Genomic DNA, 22,402 nt, shown 5'->3' with positions numbered 1-22,402 from the left:
GGCCTCAGTCTCCCCCAACAGGAATTCCTCCTGGGGGCAGATGATCTTCTCTGGGTAGGGGGGCTGCGGGAAGTCCACTGAACTACATTCATACTCTGCAAGGATCACTGAAGCTATGTGTGGACCCTAAGAGACAGAGAGACACAGAGAGAGAGACACAGAGAGAGAGAGAGAGAGAGAGAGAGAGAGAGAGAGAGAGAGAGAGAGAGAGAGAGAGAGAGAGGAGAGAGAGAGAGAAAGGGGTTGAAAGAGAGGAAGTGGAAAGTGGGAGGTCAGTTGTACATCAACAGCATTGTTGGAATTTATGACTCAATGGAAGCTTTCAGGAAGACCCCTGGCATCATTTGCATTAAAAGAGGGGAGAGCTCTTATGGAAATAAATCATATAAAAAAAATTGGTGTAGACCTATGCATAATAGTACCTATATGAATGGTCATGACAACTTTATTTTCTTTGTAAAACTACTCCTCTGCCTTTCTTTGTATGATCAAAACATCATTTGCATGGCTTGCCGGTCTCCTCTTTACTTTCCTGCCAATCGTTCCATATGATTCAGATGGGGGACTTACAAATGAGTTCTGAGTAATAAGGGATGAAGGGCAAACGACTGCAGAGAAACCTCCATGTAAAAGATAAGTGAATACAAGCTGCGTGTTGTGGTAAAACAGAGGTGAGGGACAAAGGGGTTGAGGCCTAGAGCAAAAAATGTGTCAAAACTCCTTTACTGAATCATCAAAGCCCCGAAACGAAAGCTCGGGACAAGAAACCGTTACACACACACACACACACACACACACACACACACACACACACACACACACACACACACACACACACACACACACACACACACACACACACACACACACACACACACACACACACACACACCTGTGACAAAGCGCGCCAAAGACAGAAGACTGTGACTTCAGAGAACACCACTAGTGCTTTTCATTCATAGTGCGGTCTGATAACATTTCCTCCCCATGGCCCCTTCGGTGACACTAATAGAACCAATACTGAAATGACGTGGCAGCAACGAAGTGTCAGTCGGTTAACCCATATAAGGGGTGGAATCTGCAGACCTACTGAAGTGTGTATCTGTGAAGTGTGTGTGTGTGTGTGTGTGTGTGTGTGTGTGTGTGTGTGTGTGTGTGTGTGTGTGTGTGTGTGTGTGTATATCTGTGAAGCATGCATCTGTGAAATGTGTGTAACTGACACATTGATGCCACATAATGACAATGAAGAGAATGAAAAGGAGAAGAATCTTCATTCAATTAATCTTATTTTATTCCCATGTCTTTTGTGTAAGCAGCCGTCAGTGAGACATACAGAGTAGACTGGTTGCTGATAGGCAGGTGCATGAGCCCAGCATGCCTTTGCTCTGAGGAGCCTCTTTGATATCGTGCCGTCCTGTTTACATTCTTGCTTGTTGTTTATTTACTCTTTTAATTATGCTCCCAGTGAGAGAATGGAGGGAGAGGAGGGTGGAGGAGGGGAGAAGAGGGTGGATGAGGGTGGATGAGGGTGGAGTCCTTCTTTGATGTGTGGTGGCACTGGTGAAAGTTTGGCTGAACAGACTAACAGAGCTTATGCTCCCTCAACAAGATCAGACAAGATGGCACTCAATATCACATCTGTCAGAGCTAAGAAAGAGACACTCCTAGACCACACACAAATGCATACGGTAGAAGAACACACACACTGACACACCCACAAACACACGCACATAGATATGTTTGTTTTACTATCCTTGTAGAGACCAAACAGTTGATTCCTATTCAAAATCCTATTATCCCTAACCCCTAACTCTAAACTTAACCCTAACTCCTAACCTAACCCTAACCCTAATTGTAACCCTAACCCCTAAGCCTAAAATAGCCTTTTTCTTGTGGGGGCTGGAAACAATTTCCTTGTTTTACTATCCTTGTGAGGCCTTCTGGTCCCCACAAGGATAGTAAAACAAAAAACAAACACTTTGAAACCCATCAACGAAAGCACACATTCCGTCCACACACGTATCAAAATACAAACAGACATGCTCATACAGTACTCAGAAATGAGCAAACTTAAAAACAGGGCGTTTCATAAATTACCCATACAACTGACCTTTTAACGGTTATAGCAAGGGAAGCTCTGAAAAGGGGTGCCAGTGTTGGTGAAGACATACTGTACGTAGGAGTGGTGAGCTTAGTGACGCACGTTCTACTCCACTCACAGGGCAGTCCATCATTACACAATATTACGCCATGGCATGCATATTTTCTATCTCTCTCGTAAGGTGGGGCAAGAATTACGTTAGGAACCAGGACAGCAAGGACAGGATAGGGCGGTGCAGTGAAGCAACAGCCTGTACATTCAGCAGGGAGAAATGTGTGTGTGGGGGTGTGTGTGTGTGTGTGTACACTCAGGATGGAGAAATGTTCTTACTAAGGTCTTCTCTGGGGCAGGTGCACTCCCCTGCATGACTCAATATCATATCACTCATCTAGGATGTTGACTGAGAGAGAACACTTCTGGCGTGGGTTTATCATTTTTCTCAAGAACATTGATTCACTATAATCCCAGAAAAAAATATCATTTAATTTCATTATTAGCTAGCTGCTACCGAGTGGCTATAGTGGCTAACCACTGCAATGAGGCTAGGTAACACGGTCACCACCGATAAATCAGTGATAATTGAACATTTCAATAAGCATTTCCCTACGGCTGGCTACCCCCCCCTCTCTGTCAATCACCATATTCTTATCGGCAGACTCAATAGCCTTGGTTTCTCAAATGACTGCCTCGCCTGGTTCACCAACTACTTCGCAGACAGAGTTCAGTGTGTCAAATCGGAGGGCCTGTTGTCCGGACCTCTGGCAGTCTCTATGGGGGTACCACAGGGTTCAATTCTCGGGCTGACTCTTTTCTGTGTATATATCAATGATGTCACTCTTGCTGCGGTGATTCCCTGATCCACCTCTACGCAGACGACACCATTCTGTATACATCTGGCCCTTCTTTGGACACTGTTAACTAACCTCCAAACAAGCTTCAATGCCATACAACACTCCTTCCGTGGCCTCCAACTGCTCTTAAACGCTAGTAAAACCAAATGCATGCTTTTCAACCGTTCGCTGCCCGCACCCGCGCGCCGACTAGCATCACTACCCTGTGTAACTGACAGTTAATCTGTAAGTCTATGTCGTTGTTTTTTGTTTGAATTGTTTACGTGTTCGCTATACGAGGGAAATGATAAGACAGGTGGAACTACGTGGCTAATAACTGTTGTAACGGGGATCATTATCGTAGCAACACATCTTTGGGGGTGAAGGCTTTCCCGCGCGATGTTAGCTAAGTTTTCATGTTACCGGGTGTAGTTCGTAAAGGTTGATATGTGTATGTTAGGATGAAGCGTGAATTCATGCCAGGAATATAAGTGTGAAGTTTGATTTCCTCCCTTCTGTAATAAGCAGCCAATGAGGTATTTTTTCCTTTATTCGTGTGCTCAATCTGATACTGTTATAGCTCCGGCTTCAACTGTTTATGTATGTAATTACTTCAGAGTTATACCAAGCTAATAAGTCACTCATAAGACAAGGTGGTGTAAGAGTGTGCTTAAACTGTATTTTCATTTACTTTATAGTTCTCACGGAAGGTGATAATTCTGACTAAACTACAGAATAAAGCCGCCAGTTAAAATCAAGGAACGGTTGTGCTCGTGGTTACTGGAGGGAGTTACAGTGAGAACTCAATGCTCTTCACGAGCAAGAGAGAAAGAAGAATCTCATCCAGCTGTAAACGTCTACAAGATACCCAAATCCTGGTAGGCCCTGTCATCTGCCAGATAAGAGTTTTTGCACCTACCTGCAACCTAAGAAGAAAATCTCCACATAAGGAAGCATCGTGAGGCAACATAAGGTCAAGGCTAACAGGAAAGTCAGACACACAAGTACAAGTCAAGGTGTTTGAAGGTGGCCCTAGCCTTGTGAACTGCTAATAAGAGACTTTAAGATTACGATTCGTAAGGACTGGAGATAGTTGTGTATTTCATCAAGACGCTGGTATTATGCATTTGCTCCTTCTATCTTAATGTATCGCTGTTATGTGTATTACTGGAAAAATATTATTTGATACTTACTAAACAATATATATTGCTACAAAACATTAAGGGTCAGCGTACACCTATTCATTATATTTTCACCTGTAAGTTAATAGTGTAATTGTTTGGTAAGGTGTTTGTTCAAGCCTTTGTTTCAAGCATTATACATGTTTATACCACGTACTAAGGTTTAAATTACCTACTCACTTATCCAAACCTTACCTAGATTTGATTTGATTTAGAATGTCAGAAAAGGGTAGTTTCACTAAAGGAGATAGAGATGGGGTGGGTCAAGTTGAGCAGCAACACCTCGCAAACTTCAAGCCTTCATCAGAACAAACAGAGCAGCAGGAAGAGACCCAGACTGGTGTGGAGTCACGGCTGCCAGCGAATGATGATACAAAAGCTGCTAATGGGACATCACAACAAGAGCCACGGAAAGGTGAGAGGGTCCGCAGGTTAACTGAAAAGGGCAGAGAACTGCGCGACGAAAGGTGGAGACAGCTCGAACATCGTTTCAGGGTCAGCTATGAGAAGTGGAAGGCTCTGGTAAAGGAAGCAAAACTGTCACTGACAGGCTGTTGCTCTGAAGACCTACTAGAAGATCTCTTAAACAAGATCAGCCATACCTCTACAGAGCTAAACCTTGTCTATGTAAAGTTGCGTCAAATTGACATTCCCGACAATGATATACGCCGCAGAGTTGATACATGTGAAGCAGTTACAATGTCTATTATCAAGACTGTAAGGTGTCATTTAAAGGTCAGGGAAGAAGGTCAAAGTAACCAGATAGAGCTGCACTGGAAGGACAGCAATTCCTTGTGCATGTCTGAACTCTCACATAATTCAAGTCTCAACTATCAGCCCTCAAGCGCTTCCCAGTCTCAAAGCAACTCAAAGGTCAACTCCAGACACTCAAGCGTGTCATCTGTTAAGAGACAAGAGGCTGCGGCGGAAGTTGCTGCTAACCAAGCAGCTTTAGAAGTAATGGTTAAGCAAGAACGCCAACTAGAAGAGCTTCAGAGACTCGAAGATGAAGATAAGAAGAGGACAGCGGAGCAAGAAGCTGAGGCTGTGAAACGCAGCTTAGAAGAAGCTAGGCTGCGAGTCAAGTTAGAGGTAGAAAATGCTGCCAGACGAAGGACGCTAGAAGACAAGCGTAGAGAGTTAGAGCGCCTAGAAGTGCTCAAGAAACTAAATACTGCCAAGGCGCGGATGCAAGTGTATGAGCAAGATGAAAACTCAGATGACGAGAAGAGAGAACTACTCTCTAACTGCAAATCTGTGAAAGAAGTCATGCACAGAAGTGGCTCATTTCACAGTCTCTCACCACAACATGTTGTGACAAGCACACAACATGAAGATATCACCAAGACCATGTTCAGGTTACTAGCGGAATCAATCAGTGAAAGCCGCCTCCCCATACCAGAACCAGTGACATTCAATGGAGAACCACTCTCGTTCACTGACTGGAAGGTCTCTTTTCAGACTCTGATAGACAGGAAGAACATACCAGCAACTGAGAAGATATATTACTTAAGAAAATATGTCGGTGGGCCTGCCAAGAAAGCCATCGAAAGTTACTTTATGTTAGGAACAGAGTCAGCCTACCATGCTGCGTGGACCATTCTTGAAGAAAGGTACGGAAACAAATTCCTCATCGCCAAGTCCTTCAGAGATAAGCTCAATGCATGGCCTAAGATAGGATCCAAGGACAGTCTTGAACTTAGAGACCTTGTAGATTTTCTCCGCAGCTGTGAGGCTGCTATGTCTCAGAATAAGGGCCTGGAGGTGCTTAATGACTGTAATGAAAACCAAAAGATCCTCGCTAAACTTCCAGATTGGCTAACTTCATGATGGAATAGAAAGGTCATAGACATCTTAGAAGAAACGGAAACCTTTCCCAGCTTCAGTCAGTTTGTGAAGTTTCTCACGAGAGAAGCCAAGATCGCTTGCAATCCTGTAACCTCCCTTCACGCTTTGAAACCAAGCGAAGATGGAAAACCTAAGACGCCAAGGATTCAAAGCCCTGGAGCAAGGGCATTAGCAACTAACTCTGATGAGAAAGATACTGTCACTAGTTGTGTCTTCTGTGAGAAGTCAGGTCATAGTCTCCACAAATGTTGGAAGTTCATGGATAAGCCCACCGCAGAGCGACAAAAGTTTGTTCAAGAGAATAAATTGTGCTTCGGCTGTTTAAGGCCTGGGCATCGTTCGAAAGATTGTGATAACAGGAACACCTGTGACACGTGTCAGAGGAGGCATCCATCCTGCCTGCACGAAGATCGTACTAAAGAAAGGTCAAGGGACAGGAAGACAGAGCCCCCACAAGATAAGGGGACAAGTGCGTCAAGTGAGGCCATATCTAACAGAGTCGTAAGGGACATTAACAACACTCACACCTCCACAATCATTCCAGTATGGGTGTCAACCACAAGCGAGCCCGATCGTGAAGTTCTCGTGTATGCACTTCTTGACACCCAGAGCGACACCACCTTTATCCTTGAAGAGACAACAAAGGCTCTCAATACAAGGAAGGAGCCAGTACAACTGAAACTCTCTACAATGGCTTCAAGGAATACCATCGTGCCCAGCCAGAAGCTGTCTGGTTTGCAGGTTAGAGGGTTTTACCTGGAGAAGAAAATCTCTCTGCCAACTACCTACTCGAGAGAGTTTATTCCTGCAAACAGAGATCATATTCCTACTCCAGAGACGGCAAGAGCATGGTCTCATCTTGAACACATTGCAGAGGAGATTGCTCCTCAACAAAGCTGTGATGTCGGTCTCTTAATTGGCTACAACTGCTCCCAGGCTCTCCTTCCAAGAGAAATTGTGTCTGGTAAGGGAAATCAGCCTTTTGCTCAGAGAACAGACCTTGGCTGGAGCATAGTCGGCTATGGAAACCCATGTATCGACTATGGCAACGCTATTGGAGTTAGTCATCAGGTTATCGTTAGACAGGTGATGCCAAGTCTTCAATCTTCTTCCAACCTCATAAATCAAGTACACTATGTTTGTAGAACACGCGTAAGAGAGGTAATCACAGCACTGGACGTTATCAAGACGCTTGAATCCGACTTCAATGAGAGAGCTGCAGAAGAGGACCTCATATCTCAAGAGGATATCCGGTTCCTGACAAAAATGAAAGCGGGCATCAAACGCAAGGACAATGGACATTACGAGATGCCGCTGCCGTTTAAGGAAGAAAGACCCAACCTGCCGAACAATAAAACATGTGCAGTTCACCGCCTCAAGTGCCTGGAAAGGAGGCTGAGGAGAGACAAGCAGTACTACAAGGACTACACAGCATTTATGGAAGAGACCATAGCTTGTGGAGATGCTGAGAAGGTCTCCAAGGAAGAAATTAACAAACATCCAGCATGGTACATCCCACATCATGGGGTTTACCACCCACAAAAACCTGGGAAGATACGAGTCGTCTTTGACTGCTCAGCTAAGTTTCGAGAGACGTCCTTGAATGACCATCTCCTCACCGGTCCAAAGTTGACAAACACATTGCTGGGTGTCCTTTGTCGTTTCGTAAGGGTCCAGTTGCAATCATGTGTGATGTAGGCGCATGTTCCACCAGTTTCATGTGAAAGCAGAAGACCAAGATTATCTGCGGTTCCTTTGGTGGGAGAACGGAGATCTAGAGTCTCAACCCTCAGTGTATCGTATGAAGGTCCACTTGTTCGGCGCAGCTTCATCTCCTGGTTGCGCCAACTATGGTCTCAAACATCTCGCTGCCGAAGGACGAGGAAGCTTCAGCGAGAAGTCTATCCAGTTCATAGAAAGGAACTTTTATGTTGATGATGGGTTGACGAGCGTATCGTCTGAAGCTGAAGCGGCCCAGCTGGTGAAAGAAGCAAGAGAGCTTTGCAGCATCGGCAAACTTCGGTTGCACAAGTTTATCTCTAACAGCAAGGAAGTTATAGCCACAATTCCCAAGGAAGAATGTGCTGAGGGTGCCAAAGACCTGGATATGGCTTTGGGTGAACCACACATGGAGAGGGCGCTTGGTGTACTATGGTGTGTCGCATCAGACGAGTTCCAGTTTAGGGTAGTTGTTAAGGAACGCCCACTCACAAGAAGAGGAGTGTTGTCTACAGTAGCCTCTGTATATGATCCGCTTGGGTTTGTGGCACCCTTTGTCCTGGCAGGGAAGCAGATCTTGCAGCAGATGTGTCGTGACAAGATCGACTGGGATGACCCCATTCCAGATGACCTACGTTTCCAGTGGGAATTCTGGCTCCAAGGTCTACAAAAGTTGTCGGAAGTAAGAATCCAACGAGGCTACTTGCCATCAAGTTTCAAGGAAGTGCAGAGTTATGAGCTCCATCACTTCTCCGACGCTAGTACCTCAGGTTATGGAGAGTGCTCATACCTCAGAACAATCAGCACAGCAGGAGAAGTTCATTGCTCCCTAGTTATGGGGAAGTCGAGAGTCGCCCCTTCCAAGATTACGACCATACCACGACTGGAACTTTCAGCAGCGGTGGTAGCTGTTCGAACAATTGACATGCTCAAAAGGGAGCTAGAGATACAAGGTCTACAGGAATACTTCTGGACAGACTCAAAGGTAGTTCTTGGCTACATCAACAATGAAGCCAGAAGATTCCACGTCTTTGTAGCTAACCGTATCCAACGCATTAAGCAAAGCACAGATCCCGAACAATGGAGATATGTGACCTCTGAAGAGAATCCTGCGGATCATGCTTCCAGAGGTCTCACATCAGAACAGCTCATGGCTTCCAACTGGTTCACAGGTCCAGACTTTCTTTGGCAAGAAGAACTTCCCAAAGGACAAGTCAAGGGGGGAGAGTTCGCAGACAATGACCCAGAGCTGCAGAAATCCCTGGTCCATGATACCCAGGCAAAGGAAGAAAGATCGTTACTAGATCACCTTCACAAGTTCTCAGACTCTGCAAGAGTGGTAAAAGCTATCGCCAGGCTCAAACGACGTGTCAAGGAAGCCATAGGTTTAAAATTGAGGTCTAGTGAAGCTACAAGCATAGAAGAAAGGAGAGAGGCAGAGCTCACCATTATAAGGATGGTTCAAGAAGCAGCCTTCTCCCATGAGATACACAACCTTAGGCACCAGAAATACATCAAGACCAAAGATAAAGCAAGCAAGTTGCATAAATTGAGTCCATTTCTGGATGAGCAAGGTATCCTCAGGGTGGGAGGTCGCTTGGCTCATGCAACTCTTCATTCCCACGTGAAGCATCCTGCAATCCTGCCAAGAGATAGCCACTTGTCAGTGCTGCTCGTCAAGCACTATCATGAAAGAGTACGACATCAAGGACGTGGAATAACGATCAATGAGCTGCGATCCAACGGTATATGGATCCTAGGATGCAGCAATGCAGTTTCCTCGCACATCTACAAATGTGTGAAATGCAGGAAATTCAGAAGATGTACAGAAGAGCAAAGGATGGCAGATCTTCCGAAGGAACGCATGGAGACCACGCCTCCCTTCACATACTGCGGGATGGACTGCTTTGGACCCTTCTATGCCAAGGACGGAAGAAGAGAGTTAAAGCGTTATGGGCTCCTACTCACTTGCATGGGCTCTCGAGCAGTTCACATTGAAATGCTTGATGACTTAACCACCGATGCCTTTATCAATGCCCTGCGTTCATTCATCGCCATACGTGGTAATGTTCGTCAAATCAGATGTGATCAAGGCAGCAACTTCATTGGCGCAAGACGCGAGTTTGTGGACGCCCGGAAGGAAATGGATCAAGAACGATTGAAGGAACTTGGATGCGAGTTTATCATGAACAGCCCATCTTCAAGTCACATGGGTGGTGTTTGGGAAAGGCAAATCCGCACGATACGAAGTGTCTTGACATCCATTCTTGATCAGTCAGACGGAAGACTCGACAGCGCTTCTCTGCGTACCTTTCTCTATGAAGTCATGGCGATTTTAAATAGTAGGCCCCTAACTACGGAATATCTGAATGATCCATTAGGTCCAGAACCGCTCACACCAAATCACATCTTGACAATGAAGTCCACAATTCTCTTACCACCACCTGGACAGTTCATCAAGGAAGATCTTTATCTCCGCAAGAGATGGCGCAGAGTACAATTCTTAGCCAATGAATTCTGGGCAAGGTGGAAGAAAGAGTACCTCCTAAACCTCCAACACAGGCAGAAATGGAATAAAGACAGAAGAAACGCAAGTATTAATGACATTGTCATATTGCAAGATGATACTGCACCACGCAACCAGTGGAAATTGGCAAAGGTTACAGAAGTGTACCCGGGACAGGATGGTCGGGTGAGAAGATGCAAGTTACTGATCAGCGACTCAACCCTGGATGAGAGAGGTAAACGCATCACCAAACCCACCTATCTGGAGAGGCCCATCCATAAGACAGTCACCCTCCTGGAAGCCGATCAAAAACCCTGCAGACCCCTTTCACAGAAATCACAGGTGATTGGTGGGAGTGTAATTGACAGTTAATCTGTAAGTCTATGTCGTTGTTTTTTGTTTGAATTGTTTATGTGTTTGCTATACGAGGGAAATGATAAGACAGGTGGAACTACGTGGCTAATAACTGTTGTAACGGGGATCATTATCGTAGCAACACATCTTTGGGGGTGAAGGCTTTCCCGCGCGATGTTAGCTAAGTTTTCATGTTACCGGGTGTAGTTCGTAAAGGTTGATATGTGTATGTTAGGATGAAGCGTGAATTCATGCCAGGAATATAAGTGTGAAGTTTGATTTCCTCCCTTCTGTAATAAGCAGCCAATGAGGTATTTTTTCCTTTATTCGTGTGCTCAATCTGATACTGTTATAGCTCCGGCTTCAACTGTTTATGTATGTAATTACTTCAGAGTTATACCAAGCTAATAAGTCACTCATAAGACAAGGTGGTGTAAGAGTGTGCTTAAACTGTATTTTCATTTACTTTATAGTTCTCACGGAAGGTGATAATTCTGACTAAACTACAGAATAAAGCCGCCAGTTAAAATCAAGGAACGGTTGTGCTCGTGGTTACTGGAGGGAGTTACACCCTGGACGGTTCTGACCTAGAATATGTGGACAACTACAAATACCTAGGTGTCTGGCTAGACTGTAAACTCTCCTTCCAGACTCATATTAAACATCTCCAATCCAAAATCAAATCTAGAATCGGCTTTCTATTTTGCAACAAAGCCTCCTTCACTCACGCCGCCAAACTTACCCTAGTAAAACTGACTATCCTACCGATCCTCGACTTCGGCGATGTCATCTACAAAATAGCTTCCAATACTCTACTCAGCAAACTGAATGCAGTCTATCACAGTGTCATCCGTTTTGTTACCAAATCCCCTTATACCACCCACCACTGCAACCTGTATGCTGTAGTCGGCTGGCCCTCGCTACATATTCGTAACTTAGGGAGTAGGCTTCTAATGTTAACATGCATGAAACCAAGGCTTTTACGGTTACAGAAGTCAACAAATGAGAGCACCTGGGGAGTGGGAATGGAGCTAGGCACTGCAGGACCTGGATTAACCTCTACATCACCAGAGGAACAGAGAAGTAGGATAAGGGTACGGCTAAAGGCTAAACGAACTGGCCGTCAAGCACGTTCGGAACAGAGAGTAAAAGGAGCAAGTTTCCGGGAACGATAGCATAGATTCAAGGCACAGTGTACAGACAAAGGTAAGGTAGGATGTGAGTACATTGGAGGTAAACCTAGGCATTGAGTAATGATGAGAGAGATATAGTCTCTAGAGACGTTTAAACCAGGTGATGTTATCGCATATGTAAGAGGTGGAACAACATGGTTGGTTAAGGCATATTGAACAGGGCTAGAGGCTCTACAGTGAAATAAGACAGTAATCACTAACCAGGACAGTAATGGACGAGGCATATTGATATTAGAGAGAGGCATGCGTAGCTAAGTGAACATATGGGTCCAGTGAGTGGTTGGGCTGACTGGGGACACGACAATTCAGACAGTTAGCAGGCCAGTGCTAACAAGCTAGCAGTTAGCAGGCCGGGGCTAACAAGCTAGCAGTTAGCAGACCGGGGCAAGCAAGCTAGCAGTTAGCAGACCGGGGCAAGCAAGCTAGCAGTTAGCAGACTGGGGCAAGCAAGCTAGCAGTTAGCAGACCGGGGCAAGCAAGCTAGCAGTTAGCAGACCGGGGAAAGCAAGCTAGCGGTTAGCAGACCGGGGCAAGCAAGCTAGCAGTTAGCAGACTGGGGCTAGCAAGCTAGCAGTTACCAGACCGGGGCTAGCAAGCTAGCAGTTAGTAGCCGGGGCTATCAAGTTAGCAGAAGGGCCTTTGGGGGACTTTGCGATGGAGGTAAGTCTGTTTTTGCCTCTTCGTGCGGTGACGTCGATAGATCAGTCGTGGATTAGTAGGGTTCCAAGTAGCTCTCGGTAGCTAGCAGGCCGAGGTTAGCAGAATGGGCCTTCAGCGGACGTCGCGCCTGAGGGGCCTGTTGGAATCCTCGGGCAGATTATGTCGGTATTCCAGTCGTAGATGATCGGCGGGGTTCCGTGCCCCGTAATGGCAGTAGAAGGGGTCCGGATATTGTAGCCCAGGAGTGGGCTTCGGTGGTAGCCCAGGAGCCCTAGCCGGGCTAGCTTCAGGCTAATTGGTACTTGCTCCGGGATGGAAACGCTAGCCAGGAGTAGTCACCCGGGATTGCGGTTAGCTAGTTGCGAAGATCCAGATGAAAATGTTCAGAGTTTGCGGTAGAAATCCGGGGATATGGAAAGAAAAAAAATAGGTCCGTTATGCTCTGGTTTGAGTCACGTTGTACGATCTGGCGAGAGCTTTCCGAGCTAAAGGTTAGCTGATGACTGCTAGCACTGGTTTCCTGACTGATAGCTGGTAGGTAGTTAGCTGGCTAGCTTCAGTTGAGGGATTCCAGATCCGAAGTAATACTTTAGAAAAAAAAACAGATCCACGCCACATTGGGTGAGGCAGGTTGCAGGAGAGTATTTAGAAGTTGAGATTTAGGAAAATATTTTTAAAAGATATGCGAAGAAAAATATAAAAATATATATATACAAGGGACATGACAGGACAAAGACGTCTGACTGCTACACCATCTTGGATTATGTGACTAGGCATCTGTAATTATCTCTGGCCCTCTGTGTGGCCTTATCACATGTAAAATGTATGAAATAATTAAAAAAACAAAAATGTCTATTATTGAAAAAATAATGACAAAGCTTTAAAACATTATCCTAAATATAAACCATCAATTTTGTGAATATGATTGGTGTTTAATATGAGGATTTTAGCATGAAATGTCCTTCATAACAATATTTTTAAAACTTTTACTTATTTACTATGTCAATATGTATTTGTTGTCAAAGTTTTGGCGTCAAACTGGTGGCAGTTGTGAAAAAAGTCAATAGTTGGAAGAGTTGCAGAGTTCAATTAAAATAATGCCATAGTTAATAAGATGTTTTCTTCATTAATACATTTTCTCTTGAACCATATGGTCTATCTACTATAAAACTCATGGACAATATGGAAACAGCTTACATTTTTTTAAATGGGTGTGAAGGTGAGCAGCAACATGTGAAGACGCGTTTTCTCGGTGCTCAGATCCAAGGGGAACAACTTACTATTAATACTTGACCAACACCTCCCCCACCGTGTTCATTTTGTAACATTTAATTTGTAATCGAACGCAATTTCCTAACCTGGCTTTTTTTCAGAAATTTTGGGCCTTTTAATCGTAAAATGTCGAGACAACAACGCGTGCCACAAAGGAGCAGGCCTCTGCTGAAGCCTCGGGCTCACCTGAAACGGACTCTGATCCCCCCGACCTAACCATGGTAATGGCGGCCATCATTAAATCTGAACAGACTGCGCTGGCTAAGGTGGAATCCTTATCCACTGACCTATCCGCACAAATAGCTATTCTCACCACCGAGGTCAACATAAAGATCGACTTCGTTAACGAAGACTTGGCGAGACATGACACCCTTAATAGCCTGGAAGATGGCGCAAATATTTACTCCGACAAAGTGGTGACACTGGAAGAGCATGTCACCCGGCTATCATCAGATGTCGTCAAACTCACTTCCAAGGTTGAGGACCTCAAGACCAGACAGCGTTGGGGGAACGGTCACATTTTCGGCGTGAAAGAGGGACTCAAGACCGTAGGCGGAAGCAGACTGCCCTGTCCATAGCTAAACTGCTACAGGAAATTCTAGGCCTCGACTACACCCCCACCCTTGACCGTGCGCACAGAAGCATACAGTCCGCACCGAAGAATGGGGAGCCGACCAGACCCATAGTAGTTCAAATCCACTACCTTCAGGAGAAGGAGTATGTCTTCCGTAAGGCAGCGCGAGCAGCTCCCATCACCCACGACGGCCAGAATATTCACATTTACCCGGACTACACGGCAACAACCATGAAGAAGAGGTCAGCCTTCAACGAGGTGAGGGGGCTCCTACACCCCTGTCTGGACACCAAGTTTGGCATTCTTTACCCAGCTGTACTGAAGATCACTACTCCCTCCGGCGAGCAGAAGACATTCTTAGACCCAACCAAGGCCAAAGAATACATTGTCGTGCACCTACATCCACAGGAGGACAGGCGACATAATACTAACTAGCCATTGTGGGCTGATACTGTGACCCTGCACAAGCCGTGCTAACGCAACCAAGGACCAACTAGTGAATTCATATCTTGATTAGAAACGTGCCTATTTATGGGTATTTTGTTGTTTTTAGCTGTTTTTTTTCTTTTCTTTATATTTTATTACTCTGACCTTTCAGCACACTGGCCATGTGATCGTACTAACATTAATTTCTGATTACTATGACTATGCCTAATTCACATACTTTAGGCTCCACATGCTTTATCAGCTGGAACATGAAAGGAATTAACCAAGTGGTCAAGCGTAGTCGAGTGTATGCATACTGTCAGATATTTACCCATCACTATAATATTGTTTAACACACATTCTGGCTAACCTCTATGGTCCTAATTGGGATGACGCTCAATTTTTCTCTGACCTCATCGCAACACTTCCCGACCTTAACTCTCATCATTTGATATTGGGCAGAGATTTCAATTGTGTATTGCATCCAAGTCTAGACAGATCCAGACCGAAGCCCAACAATGTAATTTCAAAATCAGGCGCAGTAATCAACTAATTTCTAGAATCCTATAATTTGTCTGATCCATGGAGCAGGCGCAATCCCACTGCTAAACAGTACTCTTTCTTTTCTCCAGTCCACTGCTCATACTCTAGGATTGACTTTTTCCAGCTGGACAATCTTCCTTTTGTAACTAATAGCCAATATCATAGCATCATTATCTCAGACCATAGACTTGTCCAGCTAGATAACCACTTTCCGGACTGTATTGTGTCACAACGCGCGTTGTGACTTGACCCACTACTACTATCCTGTAGTGCCTTTAAAAAATACATATCAACTCACATTGATGTCTTTTTACAGATCAACTGCACCTCTGACGTGTCTCATTCTACTGTGTGGGAGTCGTTCAAAGCATATCTAAGGGGCTACATTATTTCATACACAGCGTATGACAAACAGCGCACCAAGTGCTTATTGGAGCTATCTCAACTAATTCTAGATGTGGACAACAGATATGCCTCTTCTCCAACTCCTGAACTCTACAAAGAGAGACTGCTACACCAATCGGAATTTGACAATCTTTCCACCAAACAAACGGAGCAGCTTCTGTTTAAGTTGAGGCAAAAAATTATATGAACTTGGAGAGAAAGTTCTCTCACCAGCTTCGACAATCCGCTGCTAGCAGCACCATACCTGAAATCTGTGTTGCAGCTGATTTAACTTCTACCAGTTCCAAAGAAATAAACAATAAATGTAAGTAATTCTATTCTGCTCTTTACTCGTCAGAGGCTCTTCCTGACATATCTCGTATGCATGCATTTCTAGACAGACAATCTGGACATCCCCTGCCTCAATTCAGATGAACAAACCAACATGGATGCCTCAATACGTGATGAAGCTACTCTGGCAATCCAGTCCATGCAGAGCGACAAAGACCCTGGGCATGATGGCTTGAATTTTATAAAGCATACTCCTCTAAATGATCCCCTATTCTCAGCTCAATGTACAATGAAATCCTTTCCAGTCAGAAACTGCCACAGACACTTACCCAGGCAACTATTTAGGTTTTGCTTAAAAAAAAAGACAAGAATCCCCTAGACTGTGGCTCATACCGCCCTATAAACCTTTTGTGCTGCGATTATAAAATTCTCACTAAGGTCCTCTCGTGCCATTTAGAGACAGTGATGCCTAATATAATTAACTCTGACCAAAACTGATTTATTTCAGGTAGGCAATCTTTCTATAATATGCGCTGGCTATTTAATGTTCTTTATTCTGCCCACTCAACTCTACAGCCAGAGGTCATCATCTCTCTTGATGCTGAGAAGGCTTTCTACCGGGTTGAGTGGTAATTTCTATTTACATTACTAGAGAGATATGGGTTTGGCCCGTCATTCCTTTCCTGGATTAAGATTTTGTACTCGTCCCCAATGGCTTCTGTTCTCACCAACAACGTTACCTCCAGCTACTTCCCTCTCCACAGGGGCGCCAGGCAGGGTTGCTGTTTATCCCCTTTCCTATTTGATATGGCTATTGAGCCTCTTGCTATCGCCCTGCAGGCGGAGGAGAGGATTAAGGGAATATTGAGGGGCAACATAACTCATAAAGTGTCCTTACATGCAGACAATCTTCTTTTATACATCGCTAACCCTGTGGAGTCTATACCCTGTCTCTTGGACATGCTACAAGGTTTTGGGACATTCTCTGGTTATAAGTTAAACCTAACAAAAAGTGTGCTCCTCCCGATTAATCAGTTAGCAGAAGGAATTGGGTATGCCAATTCCCCATTTAAGGTGGAGCATCAGGTCTTTACTTATTTGGGGATAAAGGTCACACGCTCATTTAAGGCTCTGTTTCAACATAACTTCAAAACACTCCTGGAGCGCACTAAGCAGGATTTCATAAGGTGGTCGTCTCTTCCCATTTCATTAACAGGTCGCATTAATTCTGTTAAGAATTGTACTACCTAGATTTTTGTACTTATTCCAAATTATCACAATTTTTCTGCAAAAGTCGATGTTCAAACAACTGGACAGCTACATTTCCAACTTAATTTGGAGTAAGTCAAATCCATGAATGAGAAAGGTATATCTAGAGAGGCCTAAGCCCGCAGGCGGGCTAGTCCTTCCCAATTTTTTACACTTCTACTGGTCAACAAATATATCTAAATGTGTTTATTGGGTTTCTACATTTGAAAACAAGGGTGGCCCAACTTAGGCCATCATGGAGATAGTCAAGCCTTCCAACTTCTTCGGTCTCGCTCCTGTGCTCCCCAATGCCCATGAACCTTGACACCCATGTTTTGAACTCCATTGTTAAGAACTCACTTAAAATCTGCTCCCAATTCCGAAGTCACTTTAGCCTTAAACAAGCAAGTGGCTTCTCCCAATTGACATCTAATCATCTCTTCCCAGCGTCACAGATTGACACGGCATTCCAGTTCTGGCATAGGAAGGGTCTGGTGTTTTCTTGTGACCTAGTTGTTGATAATACATTCGTCTCATTCGATACTCTGAGGGTTGACCATAATATTCCCAATACCCACTTTTTTTAGATACAGTTGAAGTCGGAAGTTTACATACACTTAGTTTGGAGTCATTAAAACTCGTTTTTCAACCACTCCACAAATGTCTTGTTAACAAACAATAGTTTTGGCAAGTCGGTTAGGACATCTACTGTGTGCATGACACAAGTAATTTTTCCAACAATTGTTTACAGACAGAATATTTCACTTATAATTCACTGTATCACAATTCCAGTGGGTCAGAAGTTCACATACACTAAGTTGACTGTGCCTTTAAACAGCTTGGAAAATTCCAGAAAATGATGTCATTGCTTTAGAAGTGTTGGATAGGCTAATTGACATAATTTGAGTCAATTGGAGGTGTACCTGTGGATGTATTTCAAGGCCTACCTTCAAACTCAGTGCCTCTTTGCTTGACATCATGGGAAAATCAAAAGAAATCAGCCAAGACCTCAGAAAACAAATTGTAGACCTCCACAAGTCTGGTTCATCCTTGGGAGCAATTTCCAAACGTCTGAAGGTACCACGTTAATCTGTACAAACAATAGTACGCAAGTAAACACCACACGCAGCAATTATACCGCTCAGGAAGGAGACGCGTTCTGTCTCCTAGAGATGAACGTACTTTGGTGCGAAAAGTGCAAATCAATCCCAGAACAACAGCAATGGACCTTGTGAAGATGCTGGAGGAAACAGGTACAAAAGTATCTATATCCACAGTAAAACGAGTCCGAAAGGCCACTCAGCAAGGAAGAAGCCACTGCTCCAAAACCGCCATAAAAAAAGCCAGACTACGGTTTGCAACTGCACATGGGGACAAAGATCGTACTTTTTGGAGAAATGTCCTCTGGTCTGATGAAACAAAAATAGAACTGTTGGGCCATTATGACCATTGTTATGTTTGGAGGAAAAAGGGGGAGGCTTGCAAACTGAAGAACACCATCCCAACCGTGAAGCACGGGGGTGGCAGCATCATGTTGTGAGGGTTCTTTGCTGCAGGAGGGACTGGTGCACTTCATAAAATAGATGGCATCACGAGGGAGGGAAATTATGTGGATATATTGAAGCAACATCTCAAGACATCAGTCAGGAAGTTAAAGCTTGGTCGCAAATGAGTCTTCCAAATGGACAATGACCCCAAGCATACTTCCAAAGTTGTGGCAAAATGGCTCAAGGACAACAAAGTCAAGGTATTGGACAGGCCATCACAAAGCCTTGACCTCAATCCTATTGAAAATTTGTGGGTAGAACTGAAAAGGTGTGTGCAAGTAAGGAGGCCTACAAGCCTGACTCAGTTACACCAGCTCTGTCGGGAGGAATGGGCCAAAATTCACCCAACTAATTGTGGGAAGCTTGTGGAAGGCTACCCGAAACGTTTGACCCAAGTTAAACAATTTAAAGGCAATGCTACCAAATACTAATTGAGTGTATGTAAACTTCTGACCCACTGGGAATGTGATGAAAGAAATAAAAGCAGAAATAAATCGCTCTCTCTACTATTATTCTGACATTTCACATTCTTAAAATAAAGTGGTGATCCTAACTGACATAAGGCAGGGAATTTTTACTAGGATTAAATGTCAGGAATTGTGAAAAACTGAGTTTAAAATGTATTTGGCTAAAGTGCATGTAAACTTCCGACTTCAACTGTACCTGCAAACTTGCAGCTTTGCCAAAAAACATTTCCCTTAATTTCCATTCAAGCTTACTAAGTGTCCAGTCGAGAGGTGCTTAGATCTTAACCCTTATCTGAAGGGCACAATCTCCAGATTATACAGTGGGGGAAAAAAGTATTTGATCCCCTGCTGATTTTGTACGTTTGCCCACTGACAAAGAAAGGATCAGTCTATAATTTGAATGGTAGGTTTATTTGAACAGTGAGAGACAGAATAACAGAAATGTAATAACAGAAATGTTATAAATTGATTTGCATTTTAATGAGGGAAATAAGTATTTGACCCCCTCTCAATCAGAAAGATTTCTGGCTCCCAGGTGTCTTTTATACAGGTAACGAGCTGAGATTAGGAGCACACTCTTAAAGGGAGTGCTCCTAACCGCAGCTTGTTACCTGTAAAAAAGACACCTGTCCACAGAAGCAATCAATCAATCAGATTCCAAACTCTCCACCATGGCCAAGACCAAAGAGCTCTCCAAGGATGTCAGGGACAAGATTGTAGACCTACACAAGGCTGGAATGGGCTACAAGACCATCGCCAAGCAGCTTGGTGAGAAGGTGACAACATTTGGTGCGATTATTCGCAAATGGAAGAAACACAAAAGAACTGTCAATATCCCTCGGCCTGGAGCTCCATGCAAGATCTCACCTCGTGGAATTGCAATGATCATGAGAACGGTGAGGAATCAGCCCAGAACTACATGAGAGGATCTTGTCAATGATCTCAAGGCAGCTGGGAGCATAGTCACCAAGAAAATAACTGGTAACACACTACGCCGTGAAGGACTGAAATCCTGCAGCGCCCGCAAGGTCCCCCTGCTCAAGAATACATTTACATGCCCGTCTGAAGTTTGCCAATGAACACCTGAATGACTCAGAGGACAACTAGTGAAAGTGTTGTGGTCAGATGAGACCAAATTGGAGCTCTTTGACATCAACTCAACTCGCCGTGTTTGGAGGAGGAGGAATGCTGCCTATGACCCCAAGAACACCATCTCCACCGTCAAACATGGAGGTGCAAACATTATGCTTTGGGGGTGTTTTTCTGCTAAGGGGACAGGACAACTTCACCGCATCAAAGGGACGATGGACGGGCCATGTACCGTCAAATATTGGGTGAGAACCTCCTTCCCTCAGCCAGGGCATTGAAAATGGGTCGTGGATGGGTATTCCAGCATGACAATGACCCAAAACACACGGCCAAGGCAACAAAGGAGTGGCTCAAGAAGAAGCACATTAAGGTCCTGGAGTGGCCTAGCCAGTCTCCAGACCTTAATCCCATAGAAAATCTGTGGAGGCAGTTGAAGGTTCGAGTTGCCAAACGTCAGCCTCGAAACCTTAATGACTCGGAGAAGATCTGCAAAGAGGAGTGGGACAAAATCCCTCCTGAGATGTGTGCAAACCTGGTGGCCAACTACAAGAAACGTCTGACCTCTGTGATTGCCAACAAGGGTTTTGCCACCAAGTACTAAGTCATGTTTTGCAGAAGGGTCAAATACTTATTTCCCTCATTAAAACGCAAATTATTTTATAACATTTTTGACATGGGTTTTTCTGGATTTTTTTGTTGTCTCACTGTTCAAATAAACCTACTATTAAAATTATAGACTGATTATTTCTTTGTAAGTGGGCAAACGTACAAAATCAGCAGGGGATCAAATACTTTTTTCCCCCGCTGTATGTCATAATACAGAACATTAATCCGCATTCCTTTGCAAATACAAAATCTGCATGGGAGCAAGACATAGGTGGCGAGCTACTCGATGATATATGGCAACAAAGTATTGAGCGTATCCACACATCATTTTGATTAAAGTATTGGCTTATTCAGTTTAGGGTTTGCACTGACTCCATTAATCAAATGACAGATTGGCAAAAATATACCCAAATATTGACCCCAAGTGTTTGAGATGCCACCAGAGTCCAGCGACTATGGGACACATGTTTTGGTCATGCCAATCTTTGAGTAGCCTCTGGGACCCCATTTTTGAGGCACTCTCACATATGTGTAATAAAACTGTTAGCCCCAACCCGGTCACTTTCATTTTTGGGGTACTTCCCCTAGACCAGAATGCTACCTCGCTACTTGCTCGCCGCCTTGTCCTCTTTCACTGGAAGTCTGCAAAGCTGCCCTCCTTTATGCAGTGGGTTAAGGAGGTGATGTCATCTCTGCCTCTGGAGAAGGTTTGGTACACTGTGCATGGGTCCTGACAAAAGTTAGACTTAAACTGGTCCCCATTAATTCAATACGTGGAGAGCCTGTCTTTTACTTAGTGTAACTTGCATAGTTTGGTAAGCAGTCATGTCTGTTCTAGTGGCCATTTGTGCTGATAATAATTTTTATATCATTTTTTTTCTCCATTGTTTATGTTTCTATTTTTCATTTCTATTTAACTTACATTTATAGATGCTTTGGTGGGTGGGTGGTTTGGAGGGAGGGAGGAAGGGAGGGAGAATAACGGGTTGGGGTTGTACTGTTTTAGTTTATCGGAAAATCTATAATTAAAGTAAAACAAAATAATAATATTCAACTATATATTAATATATATCTATATATATATTTTTTTTAAAGTTATTCATGTTTTTCTGTTAATTAACCAAATTAAAGATTTCGGTAACTTTGGTAAACTACCGGTAGCTTTGCAACCCTAATCAGGATAGATAATAAAAAGAGTAAAATAAAAACAGAGTAGCAACATATGATGAGTGTGAAAGTGTGTGTTTGATGACGGTGTTGGGGTTGTACGTGGCCACACAGTCGTGGGTGAACAGGAAGTACAGGAGAGGTTTTAAGCACAAATCCCTGAGGGGCCCCTGTTTTGAGGGTCAGCGGGGTCGAGGTGTTGTTACCTACCCTCACCACCTGTGGCTGGCCCGTCAGGAATTCCAGAATATATACTGCTCAAAAAAATAAAGGGAACACTAAAATAACAAATCCTAGATCTGAATGAATTAAATAATCTTCTGAAATACTTTTTTCTTTACATAGTTGAATGTGCTGACAACAAAATCACACAAAAATAATCAATGGAAATCCAAT

The 22,402-nt window shown here is 44.0% G+C and overlaps 3 long non-coding RNA genes across 3 annotated transcripts in view; 2 read left to right on the top strand and 1 right to left on the bottom strand.

Moving 5' to 3' along the window:
* Positions 1-22,402, bottom strand: part of LOC106567966 (vacuole membrane protein 1) — a 59,516-nt gene that overhangs the window by 1,297 nt on the left and 35,817 nt on the right. The window contains exon 2 of the long non-coding RNA XR_006758633.1: positions 1-126. This exon is cut by the window's left edge and continues 1,297 nt beyond it. This is a non-coding gene — a long non-coding RNA (vacuole membrane protein 1). The remainder of the gene's footprint in view (positions 127-22,402) is intronic.
* LOC123726242 (uncharacterized) lies at positions 3,237-3,689 on the top strand. Its single transcript, XR_006758634.1, has 2 exons — positions 3,237-3,467; positions 3,630-3,689. It is a non-coding gene; the product is annotated as an uncharacterized lncRNA (long non-coding RNA).
* LOC123726243 (uncharacterized) lies at positions 10,564-11,072 on the top strand. Its single transcript, XR_006758635.1, has 2 exons — positions 10,564-10,850; positions 11,013-11,072. It is a non-coding gene; the product is annotated as an uncharacterized lncRNA (long non-coding RNA).

This window comes from Salmo salar, chromosome ssa13 (assembly GCF_905237065.1).
Source record: "Salmo salar chromosome ssa13, Ssal_v3.1, whole genome shotgun sequence".
In the NCBI taxonomy this organism is placed as follows: Eukaryota; Metazoa; Chordata; class Actinopteri; order Salmoniformes; family Salmonidae; genus Salmo; species Salmo salar.
The sequence above is the reverse complement of the archived record's forward strand: the minus strand, read 5'-3'. Positions and strand labels throughout refer to the sequence as shown.